At 37.9% G+C, this 17,406-nt stretch overlaps 1 protein-coding gene and 1 non-coding gene across 12 annotated transcripts in view; one reads left to right on the top strand and one right to left on the bottom strand.

Moving 5' to 3' along the window:
- Positions 1 to 17,406, bottom strand: part of CEP128 (centrosomal protein 128) — a 620,584-nt gene that overhangs the window by 321,931 nt on the left and 281,247 nt on the right. The gene's annotated exons all lie outside the window — the stretch shown is intronic.
- Positions 1,531 to 1,633, top strand: LOC133751747 (U6 spliceosomal RNA). Its single transcript, XR_009864845.1, has one exon. It is a non-coding gene; the product is annotated as a U6 spliceosomal RNA (small nuclear RNA).

Raw genomic sequence — 17,406 nt, 5'->3', positions numbered from 1 at the left:
TGCCTAAAAAGAAAAAGGGGATAACTCATGAATTAAACACAAAGAAAATATGATAGAATATAAAGTGATTTCAGTCTTTCAAATGACAAGAATCACTGATTGCTCTTTATTCCCTGATCTCCCCCAGGAAGAAATTAATAGAGGCAGGCCAGTATAAAATCATTTGTTTCTTAACCAAATTTTTAAAAATTAAATGGGAAAATAGAATCAAGATGGCTGACTAAGAAAACACATGCTTCTGTGCTTTAAAACCAAACTGAAAAACTGATAGTTAAGAAATGATGGAAAAAATATAGTTATAGCTGCACTGGAAACTAGAAAGCCTGCCATAGGCTGGAAAATTACTGCAACATTTAAAGTGAGTGGAATTAGAATAATGGAGAAAGAAGAGAGGTGCAAACATAGCCAAACAATGGGCAAGAGAAAATTATATTTGAGGATTGAGCAATTCCAGGGCTTTTGCAACAGCAGAGTAAAACAATTATTTAAAAATCAGGAGAGGACACCAGCAGGGCAGTTAATTTTACAACTCTATTATGCTGACTCAATCAAGTTTGCTTATAATAAATAGCAGAGGGGTGATACGTGCCCCCAGAATAACCTCCCAAGCAATTCTTTTAATGATCAGATAAACAAAGATTAAATATCCAAGTTCTGCCTACACTCAAAAAAGAAAACAAAAATAGGGGGAGGGGGATGCCTGACTCCAACTTATGGGCCCAGAACAAAGCATCACACTGGTTTGTCTCAATGACAGTTCAAATAGCAGACTTAGACTAGATCCGCAGACAGAAAACAACAGGTCATCATAAATAACATCTATCAAGAAGCATGAAAAGACTTAGTTCCTAAGAAATAAACAATGCCAAGAGGCCTCTGGTCACACCACCTGTCCTTTCCCCGGTGATAACCTCCATTCCTAAGAAGTCCACAGAGGGTCTCAAGTCCACATTAACTGAAACACAACAATGATGCCACAACTCAGGACAAAGATACCACCAATCATTCACTGACTCTGTACATTTTATTGAGTACCTATTACACAAGTAATTAAGATGTTAGGAATATAGCAGTGAACGAAGTCCTTATGAACTACATATTCAAGTTGGGAGACAAAAAATTGCCCGAATGAACCAACACAATAAACCCCAAGTCTTAGGAGAAAACAAAAGCAAAGTAATAAGTGACCAAGAACAAAATTAACCTCATAAAATATAGAAGAAATAATACAGATAAAAGTAGGAAACACTTCCCATCAGAACTGCACAGAAAGTTCAGGATTTAAATGCCCTTATAGATTCCCTCCCCCCCCCCAAAAAATCAAGTACATGAAAACAGGAAACAGAAAGCAAATGTGGAACCTCACACACCTCCAATGATGAGCACAAGTGACGCCACCACCTGTCTGACTTCACACTGAGAAGCACAAGGAGTAAGGTGGCCCAAGATAAGGAAACGGACTCAGGATCTCCTCATAACGCCAGGAACTTGGGGTACAACTGCAGACTTCAAAAATAAGGCTGATGATGTGCTTGCTTTGGCAGTATATACTAAAATCGGAACAATACAGAGAAGATCAGCATGGCCCTTGCACAAGGATGACAAGCAAATTAGTGATGCATTCCATATTTTGTGTGTGTGTGTGCATGTGCAAATTATTGAAATCTTTACTTAGTACAGAGTTGGTCCTCTGTGCATAAAGTTAATTGAAAATGAATCTTAATGGAGACTGGGACTGAGAATGGGAGAGGGAGGAGGAGGAGAAGGTGTGAGAGTGAGCATGGGAGGGCGGGTATGGTGGGAAGAATCACTATATACCTAAAATTATACTTAGGAAATTTGTACTCCTTAAACAAAAGGTTTCATTGGGGGTGAGGGAAGAAGGCTGATGAAAACTGCCTAAATGCTATCTGAGACTATGAAGTCAACTAAAGCTGAGGGCCACAACACAACCTTAAAGGTGGTAACAGAATGCTGAGGGGTTCAATGACTGGATGTGGATCCAACCAATAGACTCCATGAAGAAAGGAACTCAGAACCAATCATAAGGTGTCATTTGGGAATGTGCAATAGGGGTAACTATAAATTGTTAGAAAAGGAAAACGGAATCTAGAAGAAGAGAGTGAGAAAACAACCGCAACAGCTAACCAATCAAAATTAGTTTTCAAATCCTAATTCTAAAACACTTGAAAGAAAAAGAAAACTAACAATCAAAAGCTAGCGAGCAAAATCAATATTCAGAAATGGATTTCCTTCAGAATAAGTGAGTATTACAGAGAACCACGGCAAAAAACCTTAAATGACCACATTTGCTGTGCTCTGAGAGATAACAATAATGATGCTACTGACGATGGAGGTGAGGATGATGGTGGTGTTACTGATGATGATAGCTAACAGTTACTGAGCACTTACTATGTGCCAAGTTTTGGTATACCCATTTTACAAGAAGTACCTAATTTATTCCTTGCACAATCCTCACGATAACCTATAAGGTAGGTATTTACACTTAGTTCTGATTCAATTGATGAGAAAATTGAGGCCCAGTTAGGTTAAATAACAGCCTAAAGGAAAACAGCTGCAATGTGAGGAGCTGAAAATCAAACCCCAATAGACTGCCCCCAGGGAATGTAAATTTAACTATACCACACTGTCTCTCTGAAGGATGGACAAACTGCCTCAAAATCCTTTTAGAAACACCAAGAAATTTTAAGGGCAGGCATTGTGGCATAGCAGGCTAAGCTACTGAAGTGTTGGTTCAAGTACTGGTTACTCAGACCTCTGGATCCAGCATCCCACTGATGCATCCTGAGAAGCAAGACCCCCATGGAGTTCCTGGCTTCAGTCTAGCCCAGTTTTGGCTATTGCTGGCATCTGGGGAGTGCAACAGTAGATGAAAGATCGAGGTCTCCCTCTCACTTTCTCTTTCATTCTGCATTTCAGGTAGATTAAAATAAATGGCTAAAGCATTTTTTAAAGATTTTTTAAAAGGAATGAGAAACTGGGGCCGGCGCAGTGGCGTAGCAGGTAAAGGCATTGCCTGCAGTGCCAGCATCCTATATGGGTGCTGGTTTGTATCCTGGCTGCTCCACTTCTGATCCAGCTCTCTGCTATGGCCTGGGAAAGCAGTAGAAGATGGCCCAAGTCCTTGGACACCTGCACTCGCGTGGGAGACCCAGAAGAAGCTCCTGGCTCCTGGATTCGGATTGGCCCAACTCCCGCCATTAATTGGGGTGTGAACCAGCAGATGCAAGACCTCCCTCTCCCTCTCCCTCCCCTTCTCCCTCCATCTCTGCCTTTCCCTCTCTCAGTGTAACTTTAACTTTCAAATAAATAAATCTTTATTAAAAAAAGTTGAGAAATTATGAAATACAATGAGAGAGAAATCAAACAAAAATTTTTAGATATAAAGAGAAATATTAGAAAAGTGAAATACATAGTCATTCAAATAAAAATGAAACATGTGTATTAAATTCCAGACTGAAAAAAACTAAATAATCAGGAAATGACAAGTGCTGGGAAATGTATTCAGCATGCAGCACAGAGAAACCGAGAGCTTACTAAAAAATAACATGAAACAGCCACCATACCACATGAAGGACAGAACTGAGAAGTTCTACTGATTGGTTACTAAGAGTTCCAGAGGGTGAGAATGGAAGGAATTTTATGCATATAATGTTGGATAAAAGTGGCTGGGAATCTGAAGAACTGAAGAGGCATGTAAATTCTCAGATTGACTGAAATTTAAGGTGGAGTTAATAATGAAACACTCTGTGTACACTTATCAAATGAAATCATGAAACATTACAAAAAAGTGACCATCTTAAAAACAACTACAGATAATGCATAGAAAACAAAGACAACTAGACTGAGAGCAGGTTTTCTCTGACACTAGTTGCTAAGAGATAACTGCTTAATATTTGAAAGAATTAAAAGGGGAAGTACATTCGAAGCCTGTTTTCAAGTAAGACTGTATCACTGACTCACACTGGCCCTACTCATAAGTGAACCACACTAGCCCAGTGACACAGGCCACATGCTCAGCTGCAACCAACCAAAGGAAAAGGGCACTGATGTGCACCCTGTGAGCAGAGGCTTTAAGCAACAGTTGCAATTTCCCTTGGTTTTCTCTGTTTGTTACAAAAATGACATGTTCCCAACAGGAGTTGCTCCAGCCCGATTCCCAAACAAGGCAGACTAGAGCAACTGACCTAGAGAAATGTACGGAGAAACCATAATTTCATTTTATAAGCTACTTTCAAAAGGGCAAAATAAGGATATTTCTAGGAAGAGATATCTCTCAGAGTGGTTAACATGCTGCTTGTCATGCCAGCAATCCAATATTGGAGGAGCTGGGTTCGAGTAACAGCTCTGCTTCTAATCTAGCTTCCCACTAACATATACCCTAGAAGGCAGTAGGTGGTAGTTTAAGTCGTTGGGTCCCTGCCACCCATACAGGAGACCCAGACTGAGTTCCAGGTTCCCGTATTTGATATGGCCCAACCCCAGCTGATACAAGTATTTGAGGAGCTAACCAGAGGATGGAAGATATGTGTCAGTCTGTCTTTCAAATAAAGAGAAAATAGATAACTTAAGTGTCTCTGTCTCTCTTTCCTTCTCTCTTTCTGCCTGCCTGCCTCTTCCTATTTCCCTCTCTGCGCCTGTTTTTCAAATAAACACTTTTAAATGAAATCCTCTAAAGATACTTTTTGTGAAATACACACTAAGAGAATTTACCAATCAAAGGCTGTCACTAAAAAGAAACAAAAAGAACTATTAAAGGGACTATACTAGTACAAAGAAAATAAGGGGGAAGCATGAACTATAAAAACATGTAAGTATGGGACCGGTGTTGTGGCGAAGCAGGTAAAGCCACTGCTTTCAGTGCTGGCATCCCATGTGGGTGCCAGTTCAAGTCCAAGATGCTCCACTTCCCATCCAGCTCTCTGCTATGGCCTAGGAAAGCAGCTGGAGCACTTGGGAAGATGCCCAAGTGCTCCAGCCCCTATACCCATATGGAAGACCTGGAAAAAGCTCCTGACTCCTGATCAGCCAAGCTCCGGCCTTTGTGGCCATTTGGGGAGTGAACCAGTAGACAGGAGACCTTTCTCTTTGTCTCTCCCTGTCTGTCTGTAACCCTGCTTCTCAAATAAAAAAATTTTTTTGACAGGCAGAGTTAGACAGTGAGAGAGAGAGAAAGAGACAGAGAGAAAGGTCTTCCTTTTTCCATTGGTTCACCCCCGAAGTGGCCACTAAGGCCTGTGCGCTGTGCCAATCCAAAGCCAGGAGCCAGGTACTTCCTCCTGGTCTCCCATGCGGGTGCAGGGCCCAAGCACTTGGGCCATCCCCCACTGCCTTCCTGGGACACAGCAGAGAGCTGGACTGGAAGAGGAGCAACCAGGACAGAATCCAGCGTCCCAACCGGGACTAGAACCCGGGGTGCCGGCGCCGCTAGGCGGATGATTAGCCAAGTGAGCCGCGGAGCCGGCCTCTCAAATAAATTTAAAATCTTAAGAAAAAAAGAAAGAAGCTGGCACATTAATCTATCAGCCAATGGTGCCCACAGACATCGTCAACTTTAGTTCATTTTTGAAAGGATCTTTCACCATTTTTAGAATTACAAATCTTAAAGATTAGTTGAAATCATTTTTATCAAGAGATTCTGTATTTTGTAATCTTCACATAAATATGATTAAATCATAGTTATCTTGAGGAGTGTCACATTCAGTTTCTTCTTCCTTTTAACTTCTACTTGGCCAGTATGTCATCAGAGGAATCACTAGAATCATTTGGAGTCTCTCCAGGAGGCTGAAGATACTCAAACAAAGGCCCAGAAAGGGAAGAGGGGTTGTCACAGGTAACAACTTCCATCATTTTATCATATGCAAAGTTATCAAATACAACCACTGAGGCCAGTGCCATGGCTCACTATGCTAATCCTCCGCCTGTGGCATCGGCACCTGGGGTTCTAGTCCCGGTTGGGGTGCCAGTTCTGTCCTGGTTGCTCCTCTTCCAATCCAGCTCTCTGCTGTGGCCCGGGAGTACAGTCGAGGATGGCCCAGGTCCTTGGGCCCTGCACTCGCATGGGAGACCAGGAGGAAGCACCTGGCTCCTGGCTTCTGATTGGTGCACCACGCCAGCTGCAACGCGCTGGCCGTAGGGGCCACTTGGGGGGTGAACCAATAGAAGAAAGACCTTTCTCTCTATCTCTCTCTCTGTTTAACTCTGCCTGTCCAAAAATAAATAAATAAATAAAATAAAATAAAATCACTGAAAGGTTAAAAGACTAAACATTTCCACTAGGAAAGTTAAAGTAAATAGATTAATAAAAGACAGTCTAATAAACTAAATCTTTCTGAATTAGATACAGGCAATGAGGACTGCAGGTCACTTCTGAAATATTCATATATTATATTACTATAATGATATGCCTACTTAAGGATTATTCTTGCCAAATCTCTACAAGCAAGCTTATATAGCTATAAGCATCCTTGGATTGTAGAAATGTACAAGTCGTGTCAGATAACCTAGAACAGAATACCCAAGCAGTTACGTGTGGCTCATCATTAATAAAAATATCCCTGGACAGATATTTGAGAAAGATTATCAAACCTACAATCAACTTAGCTGTTACATCAAACTGTTAAATCAAACCAGCGCAGAATACAATCACTGCCTCTACAATTAAAACAGAACCCAGAGACTTTTCTGTTTTTTATCAATACTTAAATGTTAAAGACAAGTTATGGGGAAATAAACAGAACTACACAGGAAATCCATACAGACCAAAAAGAGTTTAGATATGTGAACAAGTCAACCTGAAATTCACTACTTTTTTGTAAGCTGAGCAAATTGGATGCTTTACTAAGCCAAAGAGAAGGACTGATTGATTACAGGGGATGTTGCTTTATGGTTTACTGTTCACAAATCACTGATTTCCTTATTATTTTGTCTATATCAAGTAATCTGTTTTCTCCTTGTTTTTTTTTTTTTCTGGGGGGGGGAGGGGAAGCACAGGAACATGAGGGAGAGAATTTTATATCTCCAAAATTATCCTCACATATCAAATCTGACAGGGCTTCAAACTTTAAAAGCACCTTTCAAAATTCCAATTTAGTAAAGAAAAAACAGAGATTCAAACCAAAGAGAAAACAAACATAAATTTTGACCTTGAAGCTCAGTGGACTACCAGTTATAAACTACAGACTTCTAGAAATAGTTTTGTGACAATATTATTTAGACATATAAGATAGTTACTGGATATAAAGTAAGCAAAACTATATAAATCATTACAATGATGACACAGCAATAAGTAACGAACAAGATGCAGTACAAGGCCAGAGACAGCTTCCTGCTAATGCACCTGGGAAGGCAGCAGATGATGGCCCAGGTGTTTGGGTCCCTGACAACCATTTAGAAGATCAGGATGGAGCTCCTGGATCCTGGCTTCAGCCTGGCCTAGCCCTGTCTGTTGTGGGAGAGTAAACCAGTGGATGGAAGATATTCTCTCTTTCTCTCTCTCTCTCTTTCAAATAAATGAATAAATAAGTCCTAAAAATTAAAAAAAATAAAAAAGAAATTTTAAAAATCTTCACAAGAAGCAGAGAAGTCTTCTGTTGTCCCTCTCTGAAATTAAGTTCACATTATTATTAAAGACATTCTGATGTAACTGTTAAGAAAGTGGACTGAAAGGGAACAGAAAAATGTTTCTAAAACAAATAATATCACAGAATGCCCAATGCTATAATCACTACAGTATTAGTAAATGACAAGTGTATAAATATTTAGTTTCTAAAACACTTAGTTACTATGAAAAGCAGCCAGAAAGATAAGCAACCAACAAAACAGTAAGTTCAACATAGCTATGTTTTTAGGTAATGGGACTGGGAATGGGAGATGGAGGAGGAGGCGGGGTGATAGGAGGGGGTTGAAGGGCAAGTATGATGGGAAGAATCACTATATTTCTAAAGTTGTACTTATGAAATTTGTACTCATTAAATAGTTTCTTTGGAAAAAAAAAGAAGCAAATAAGCTCCTTATACACTCTGATATAAATGCAGGTAACCTGCTGTGCCATAACTTTGGCTCCATAAAATACCTTATTCTTCACAAATATAAATACACACTGAATTTTTTACAGGTGTAAATATTGCAGTTTTCATAAAAAGCCTTACATCATCTATTCATTTCTTTTTTTCACTTACTGATACTTGCTTTATTTAATTCTGGCTTGATTTAAATACTCATAGACAGAGTCTGCATCTGATTATCCATGTAGATCTCCATCAGCTCTTCTAGAAAAAAAAATCTTACTAATGTCTCTAATATTGTTATTTAAAATTTACCCACTACCAAAATGCAGATAAGATTGTGTGGGTTAAAAGTACTAAATATTATATTAATTTTACTTAAAATAACAAAAAAGAATTTACTGATGATAGTACCTCCATCATCAGGTCTCATTAATTTCTTCCAATCCTTATATGCTTACTGGTCTGTTCTAGAATCTAACTGCTACTTTGTCTTCACTGTAGGATTAACCTTGTTAACAAGTATCAAGGATGCATAAATTATTGAACCATATATTCTACAACCATGGAATAAAAATGCATGAAATCAACATTCTCTGCTCTCACTTAACTTCACAAATCTAAACAACTAAATGAACTTCCATGTTTGTTTCATGTTGTTTTTCCATTGTTAGCACAGATTAAAGAATCACATAAGAAGCTTATGGAAGACTCCCATTTGTTTTCTTGTTCTGTGATGACAGCAAATGGAAGGCTATTTAGGTATTGGAATGCTTTTATAAAGGTCACAGAGAAAAAATAACAGAAGTATTATTCTGTCTCTGTAGGAAAAACATTAAAGGAATACTTCCTGACTTTATAAATCATCTGAGTACCCAATGAAATAACATTAGTAAGTACAACCGCCTGAAAGGAGTTACTTTGTTACAATTTCATCTAGGCAGGCACCCCCCTCCCCATCCCCTTCCCCATTGCACTAAGTCTGAATTATACCAAACCTCTGGATGGTGGAATGTGATTGGTACAAGAGTTAAGGATGAAAGGTACCCAAGGCAGAGTTTTACTGAGCTAACATAATTATTCCAAAACACTCATCAGGAAACTTACATTACCTCACAATCCATAAAACTCTAACGATAAAAGGATGGATGAGAAGTGTGGCTTTACCCTCAAGGAGCACACAGTCTGAGCAGGAAGATTTTAAGCTACAGCAAGCTAACATTTGGAGGCATCTTTGGAATGAATTGAGGAAGTGACCCTAGAGGGACCGTAAATAGCAAAGACAAGATGTTGGAATAAAAAGAGCAAAAACAGTGGCAGGAATTATAAATTTCTTGAACTACTAGATATTCTTAATATTCATATATATTTTAAAGATTGATTTATTTATCTGAAAGGTGGAGTTACAGAGATGGGGCAGAGCGACAGAGACAGAGACAGGTCTTCCATCCCTGGTTCACTCCACAAATGGCTGCTACAGCCAGAACTGGGCCTATCTGAAGTCAGGAGCCTGGAGCTTCTTCCAGATCTCTCACGTGGGTGCAGGGACCGAAGGACTTGGGCTATCTTCTACTAATATCCCAGGCCACAACAGAGAGTTGGATAGGAAGTGGAGCAGCTAGGACTTGAACCGGTGCCCATGCGAGATGCCAGCACTGGAGACGGCGGCTTTACCTACTACTATGTCACAGTGCAGGCCTCAAACTACTAGACATTTTACAATTAATCTTGGGACAGGCATTTAGCTTAGGAGTTAAGATGACCACATCACAAACTGGAGAAACGGGGCTCAATTCTGAGCTCCAGTTCCTGACTCCAGCTTCTTGCTAATGCAGAAACTGGGAAGCAAAGTTGATGGTTCAAGCACCTAGATTTCTGCCACCTACAACAGGAGATCTGGAGAGCGTCCCAGCCTCTGGCTTCTCCTTCTTGCCTCCCCAATCTTTGCAGGAAATTGGGGAATAAACAAGCAGATAGGAATTTCTCTTTCTCCTCTGCTGGCACCTCAAGTTAATACAATTTTTAAATTAATCTCAAATTACGGTCAGTTATACAGAGGACACACTGTATTTAAATTAAAAATTGCTAAAATACTCTCAAAGTAACTCTAAGCTACGCAGTATACAAAGACTCACTTCAGGGGCATGCATTTGGCCTGGCAGTGAAGGCAACAGTTGACACACCAGTATTTCTTATCAGAGTACCTAGATCTGAATCCCTGTCCCACTCCTGACTCCAGCTTCTTGCTAACACAAACCTGGGGAGGCAGCAGGTGATGGCTCTAGTGGCTGGGTTCCAGTCATGCGCATGGGAGACCTGGATTGAGTTCCTGGTTCCTGACTCTGGCCTAGTCTAGTCCCAGTCATTTTATGCACTTGGTGAATGAACCAGCAGAGATCTCTCTCTCTCTCTGTTTCTCTCTTTTCCCACTCTCTGCCATCTCCCTCTCCCTCTGTCTATCCATGTATCCCTTCCTCTCTCCCTCTCTGCCTTTTGAATAAATTTAAATAAAATTTTAAAGACTCACTTCAAATTTTCTTAGAAAAAATTCCACTACTGATACCATACTTAATACCTCATTAAATAACTACCACTTTGTGGTTTTCTACTTTCTTTATTAAAATGGCATCTCTTTATCATGAATGCACTTTGGAACTCAAAAAAAAAATTTTATAATATGCTGAAATACTGTGTTAATAACAATCCTAAATAGAATGAATTAAGGGGTCAGAAAGGCTTTTTATAATGCATCAGAAATATAGAATGTTAGGCATACAAATTTGTTTAAAAATTCATCACAGAATTTTTAAAAACATCAAGCCATACGTATGTTCTAAATAATAGCTGTGATAAAATGATAATATTATAATGTCTTTCCTACTTCTCCATCATAATACCAATCTACTTAAACAATAGAGTATAAAATAGTCTCATAAAACTCTGTATATTCAGTTAGAACATGCACTGTGACCTATAAACATCTGGACTATCATTTCCTTTTGAAACCAATATAGACACAGGAATTTCATGCTGAAATCCAAACACCAAAATATAAAAACAATTCTAAAGTTCTTGGCCTTTCTAATGCAATAAGAATATATTTGTTTAAATGGAACAAAATTTACTTCAAAAATACAATAAGCTGACAAAGACAAATGACATTATAGCAGAGTCAATTCTTTGCTTAGTGAAAAATAATGGTGGTGATAGGGCCACCTGGAGAAAAAAGACTGTCACAGATTTTCTTAAAGTTCAGTTAACCCACCATAACTCCTCCCCACATTTGGCATCAGATTCTTAGGGAAGGATCAACCTGGCAGAACTGACAGAGACACTAGAGCATGCTCACCTTCCCCACAGGCCCAAGCAACCAGCAGGCAGCTGATTGGATCCAACTGCTTGGTAAGGAGAGAAAAAAAGGAAAGCAAACTAGTTTGTCCATCACAAACAATCTAGATATTTCGACATCACATAAAATGCCTAGTTAAAAAATATTCTCCAAAAAGAAAAGGGAAAATTTAGGTTATTCACTAAATCTATGTAAATAAATAAATGGTCAATGGACTAACTGCTCAACTCTAGAGTTGAAATAAATAAAACTAAATTTTCAGAGATCAAAACAGTTCAGAATACAGTCCAAGAAAACAGAATAGAAGAAATAATAATTTAAATTAAATAAGGCTTCTAATGTCATGCATTTATTTCCAAGATTATTAAAATTTTTTAGGGTTCCACATCTGGAAACATTTAATAACATTTTATAACTGTTGAATCAGAGGAATTGCTATCAAAAATTGTACATAGATTTTGACAAGATGAAACTCAAATAAAATATGATACCCAAATGAAGTAAATGAATCCTTCCCCCCCTTGGACATCAACAACATGGATGCAAAGTGCACCCAAAAATAACTGTTATAAGTGATCACCCAGTTAGAAGGGTTTGGGGACAAAAGGTATAAATTGGATCTGAGGTTTTAACAACTTGGTGAAACAGAGAAATTATGACAAGTGGTCTGGAAAGACCAAGATTCAGGATCTAACCAGAAAGAAGTAACAGCATATTGCTAAATGAAAAGAAATAAAAATAATCTGCAAGAATTAGTAGAGTTGTGCAAAGTAGTAGATACAGAAGTTGGGTGAAGTAGAATATTTTGAAGATACCATGGTTCTAATTCATACCTAGAAATTCAGTCATCTTTTTACTAGCAAATTTCAGAGAAAATATGCCTTAAAAGTAAAATTAACCAAATTCATTATTCAAAGCAAGGGCTATAATGCTAGATGAGATCAAAGAAAGGATATACGCTATGAATATTGGAAAGTTAAGCAGGTACAATTCACATGAAAACTAGCATGAACATAACAGTTTTAGGAGGGAGGCTACATAATAAGATGAATATCGAATTTGGAGAAAAGATAAAATAAAAAAAACACAAAGTATGAAGTGCCTTCTATATTTAGTCAGTCATGCAAGTGGTATTAATTATTATACAGCAGACTGTAACTGTAGGGGACAACAAATTTTATTCAATAAATACTTTTGGAGGTCTTCAATTCCTAAGTATAAAAAACAAGGTTCAATTACATAACCTCTGTGGATGCTTCAAGATTTAAAAGGACGTGATTCTTAGTGGGCCTCCACTTCTCCAGCACAGTTCACTATTCAGGAGATTTCCAGAGAAGCAAAGTTTATTCTTCTGGCTCTGTGGCACTCCCAGGTCACCTCTACCTCTCGCTCTAATTAGAAAACACCACATCCCTTTTGTCTGAGGCAATGCTTCTCATACTTCCAAGTGCGTTTGAATCAGTTACAGATCTTGTTAAGATGCACAATCTAATTCAGGAGATCTAAGATAAAGCCTAGAAGTCTAGATTTCGAACAAACTCTCCAGTGACACAAATGCAGCTGATTCAGGGTGCATATTTAGTAGCCAAAGTCGAAAATAACCTGGAAGCGTCAGTGGTTTTGGAAAAAGCAGCATTAGTCTACACTACCTATTTTAAAAGTCTACAGAGCAACAGTTCAATGAAACAGTCACTTTATAGGTGAAATCTGAGTATTTACAAGTTTCCATTTGTTTTCAAGTCTCCCATAACAAAGACATAAATTCCTTTTCACTTCTAATATTTTGACTTATGGCCATAATTTAATGGTCAGTTAGAAAGAAAAACTGCATCTATTTGTCATCTGTGCTGTAGTTCTCAGAGAATAAAGGTTTTAAACAATTACATTCTAATTCAGAAGCAATAGTATCGATATTTGGGATTTTTTATACACCAAAATATGGTTATAATCCCTTAATGAGGCATAATGCCTCATTCAAACCTCAATTCTTTCAAATCTCAACTGAAATGCAATTCTTATATGAAATTTATTTTTGAGTATTAAAAATAAACTGGTATAATTATTTCTGTTTGAAAGAAAAGTCACCAAATATTCTCAAAGTACTTTACAAAGCAAGAATTATAGGCTGTATTTCTTTATTTTAAAAAAGAGAACAAAAAAGTGTCAAACAGCAAATTACAAAATTTAAATAACAAAAATATTACAAAGATGTGGATTCATATTTACTAGTGTGTATATGCGCATCTATACATCAGCTGTCTGAAATTTAGAACATAATTTTCCACTTAAAAGTGATGTTACCTAGGCTACATCATAATGCACAGGCAAATAATTTCATTAAAATATTATGTGTGCCTTGCCAAAACAGATATACACTTCAAAAATTCCATCAATAATTTACAAGACAAATACTGCAACTTTCAAGTTATCTTACATCTTAGTATTTTAAAACAGATGTTTGAAATAAAAAGTAATTCAGGATATAGCAAAGATTTCCACGTTTTTCCTTCAAGTGCGTTGATTTTCCTGATACATAACTCCAGTTCAAAGCTTTATTTTTCTACTTAAAATGAGATTTCATTAACATGATTTCTATACATTAGCCATATGTAAGTATTGTTTGTTGCTTAGACTATTAAGCTAATCATAACATTAACAGTTTATGAATAGGGAAGAAAACAAAGAGAGAGAGATGTTTTTGAAGGCAAAACCTAGAAAGAAAGGATAGAAAAAAGTATGCTGCAAGGATTGCATTTATGCCTTTGAGGAAGAGGTTGCCTACAGTGGAAAAATGTGGAATGAAAGGAGTTGAAAGCATTCAGAAACATAACCCCTAACACAGAAGGCATGATCTGGGAAACACAGAGTGAGGAATTATCCCATTGGTTTAGAGAGATTGGGAGCCAGGCAGTGATTTAGACAGTAAGTGACAGTTATGTTGGGCTTTGCAAAATCATTAGTTCAGCATCAGTTGAAGACAGGTTCTGAGGCAGAGAAAAAGAATTTTCAAAGGGTCAAGCCATGAAATTGCAGGTTATGTTCAAATAATATTGAGCTGTTTGGTACTGATGGAGGACAAAGTACCTGGGAGGGTCACAGTATTAATAGACTTTCAAAGGATCCATAAAGACACAGAGGTCCATGAAATGTTTGCCTTCTGCATCGAGGAAAGGTTTAATAAAACCTTACGGAAAGGTCTGAAACAGGGGTAAACATCTTCAGATTTCTCTATGGATCAAAACACTATGGCATTATAGGAAACAGACTGCATATCACAAAGACTAGGGAAAGAGAGTGGGCCATGCATGGAATGTGGAACCACTGTTTATACTAACCGAGAAAGAAAAGAAAAAGCCATGCAAGGGGTATGGACTTGAGAAGTTTTCAAGTGATGAATAAGGTCAACTAGGACCAATTATGGACTGCTTGGTCATTGGGATGCAAGGGCTATTGGAAGGAGATTGAAAAGATCTAGCTGCTTTAGATTTGTTGAGTAATTAGCTAAAAATGTAGGAAAATTAGTATGGGAAATAAATAATAGGTTGAGATACAACGCTACCTGTAGCACATGGGCTACTTGTAGAATGCCCAAGCAAATATATTTAAGGGACAGTAAGACATTCATATCTGAACCCTGTGTAAGATATTTTCACTGAAGTCACGAGCATTTGGATGATACTTAAACCCTAAGAATAGATTAAATATCCCAGGGAGCACATGAGGTATAAAAGGATAAGAGGGCCTGGAACCAATACTTAGGAAACACCAAAATGGACAGAGCAAAAAGAGCTAATAAAGGAGCCTCAGAAATGCCTGAAATGAATTTAGGGATCAGAAGAATGGTAACAAGAGAGTTCAATGAGAACAGAGCAGTCATCAATATCAAGCACTACGGAGAAATGAAATAACAAGTGGACTGAAAAGTGGGCCTTGTATCTGACAATTAAGATACCATCAATGATCGTAATGGAAGTAGTCATGAAAGTTTACCAATGAGAAAATGGATTTCAGTAGAATAAGGAAAGAATGGAAGAATTTAAAAAAAAATAGCAGTGAGAAAGATGCTTTTTCAGAAACCTTTAAATAAGAATAAACTACTTCATGGATGGAATAAAAAATTCAGGGAGGGTTGTTGGTATTTTGCTTATCTGTTTGGACAAGACAGACTTGAGCAATATTAATATACTGAAAGAAACAGAAGTGTTTCAGAACATGGGGACGAACACAAAAGAGTGAGGTTGACAGAAGGAACAAGCTTCCAGAGGAGGCAGGAGACAGTGTTAAGAAGAAAGATGGAAGGCTGATCACCAACTGGAAAGTCTGCCAGAAGACTATGTTTATCATCTGGAGTCATCTCAAACCTTATTCCGTGATATCAGCAGGTTCTTTGAATTTAATGCTTATCAAACTACTAAATGTTAGTAACTCAAATTTTAGAAACAAAAAGTTTTCTAAACATTAAAAGTATGGAACTTTATAAGTCAATTTGACCTCTCAGAGATACAGGGTTTCTCTTTTATTTTAGTTTCACTATAAAATATATCTTATCGATGAACTAGAAGCATAATGCACGTTCTCCTTACACAATAAGAAGAATTTAGAGGTAGTAAAGAGGAGGTAATGGATTTTCTATTTTCATGCCATAATTAATATTCCAAGATGTTTCTAACAGTCATTCAACTGAATGCCTCAAACACACCGTTTGAATTATCTGAGATTAGGCATTCTTAATGAAACCTTTTGCAAGTCGCCTATTTTTCTCTCTAAACCTATTACTATTAAAATCACATTTGAAAAACCTGATTTAGCTGATTTTATTCTCAAAATATGAGGGTCTAGCCAATTTCCTTATTGTCTGTATACACATTTCATTTTTAATAACTCAGGCTAACTTGGAAAATGCTGAATAGAAAACAGGCTAACAATTTTAAATAGAAATATAGAGGAAGCTGCACTATAACATCTATTCCATCTGCTTGCTTCAAAACGTGAAGATATGTCAAATCAGATTTTGTATGTGCTTTGTTTTATTTTATTAAAGAAGAAGTTTAAATCACAGATAACATATCCATATTAACAGACTGAACAGTTCAAACATTTATTCCAACCACATTTGCTAAGATGTCTGGAAATCTACAAATTCTCAGTATGCTTAATTTAATTTTAAAAAAAGATTTATTTATTTGAAAGGCAGAATTAGAGAGAGAGAGAGAGAGAGAGAGAGAATCTTCCATCTGCTAGTTCATCCCCCAAATGTAAAATGGCCACAAAACCAGAGCTGGGCCAGTCTGAAGCCAGGAGCTTCTTCAAGGTCTCCCACATGGGTGCAGGGACCCAAGCACTGTTGCTTTTCCAGGCACATTAGCAAGAAGCTGGATTGGAAGTGGAGCACCCAGGACTCCAACTGGTGCCCACATGGCATGTTGGCATCGTAGGTGATGACTTTACTTGCTAACCTACAATGCAGGCCCCTCAGCATGCTCTCTCTAGGGAAGAGAAATTCTGCAATCTATTTTGAAGGTAAGTCTCTTCATCAGTGCTAGTCTATCTAATTTTCCCCCAGGAAACACTGCCATCTAGTTCTAAAGGCCTAGAAAAATGGGGATAGTGCTGAGCAGGGTACTATCTTAAGCCCACAGGACATCTCCTTTAGGCTATGAAGTCACAGTAATAAAACAGAGTGAAGAATATTGCTGGGAGGGGTAGGTGCTTTTAAGAATAAGAGCTCAAAGTGCGGAAAGGTAAAAGTGAGACTCAGTTTCAAAAATCTCCCCACAGATTCTTCTAATTCTATGCTGTCCTCGTCACTCAGTGCCCTAATGCAAAAGAGACAGGGTAAGTTATGATTTAAGTAACAGTGTATTTAAGCAGGCAAAGATCAAATTCTTTGAGTCTGATTTCTAGAACCATTGCCAAAGTAACATTGCATGAGGAATGCTGTCCCAACTTTGTGAAGAATCCCATCCCTCCATATTTGCTTACTTAGGGTGCAGGGTTTTGGGAGTAAGCCACTGATCAGCTGAGGTTAAG

This window comes from Lepus europaeus, chromosome 22, assembly GCF_033115175.1.
Source record: "Lepus europaeus isolate LE1 chromosome 22, mLepTim1.pri, whole genome shotgun sequence".
NCBI classification, from domain to species: domain Eukaryota; kingdom Metazoa; phylum Chordata; class Mammalia; order Lagomorpha; family Leporidae; genus Lepus; species Lepus europaeus.
This window is presented reverse-complemented; position numbering and strand designations above follow the sequence as displayed.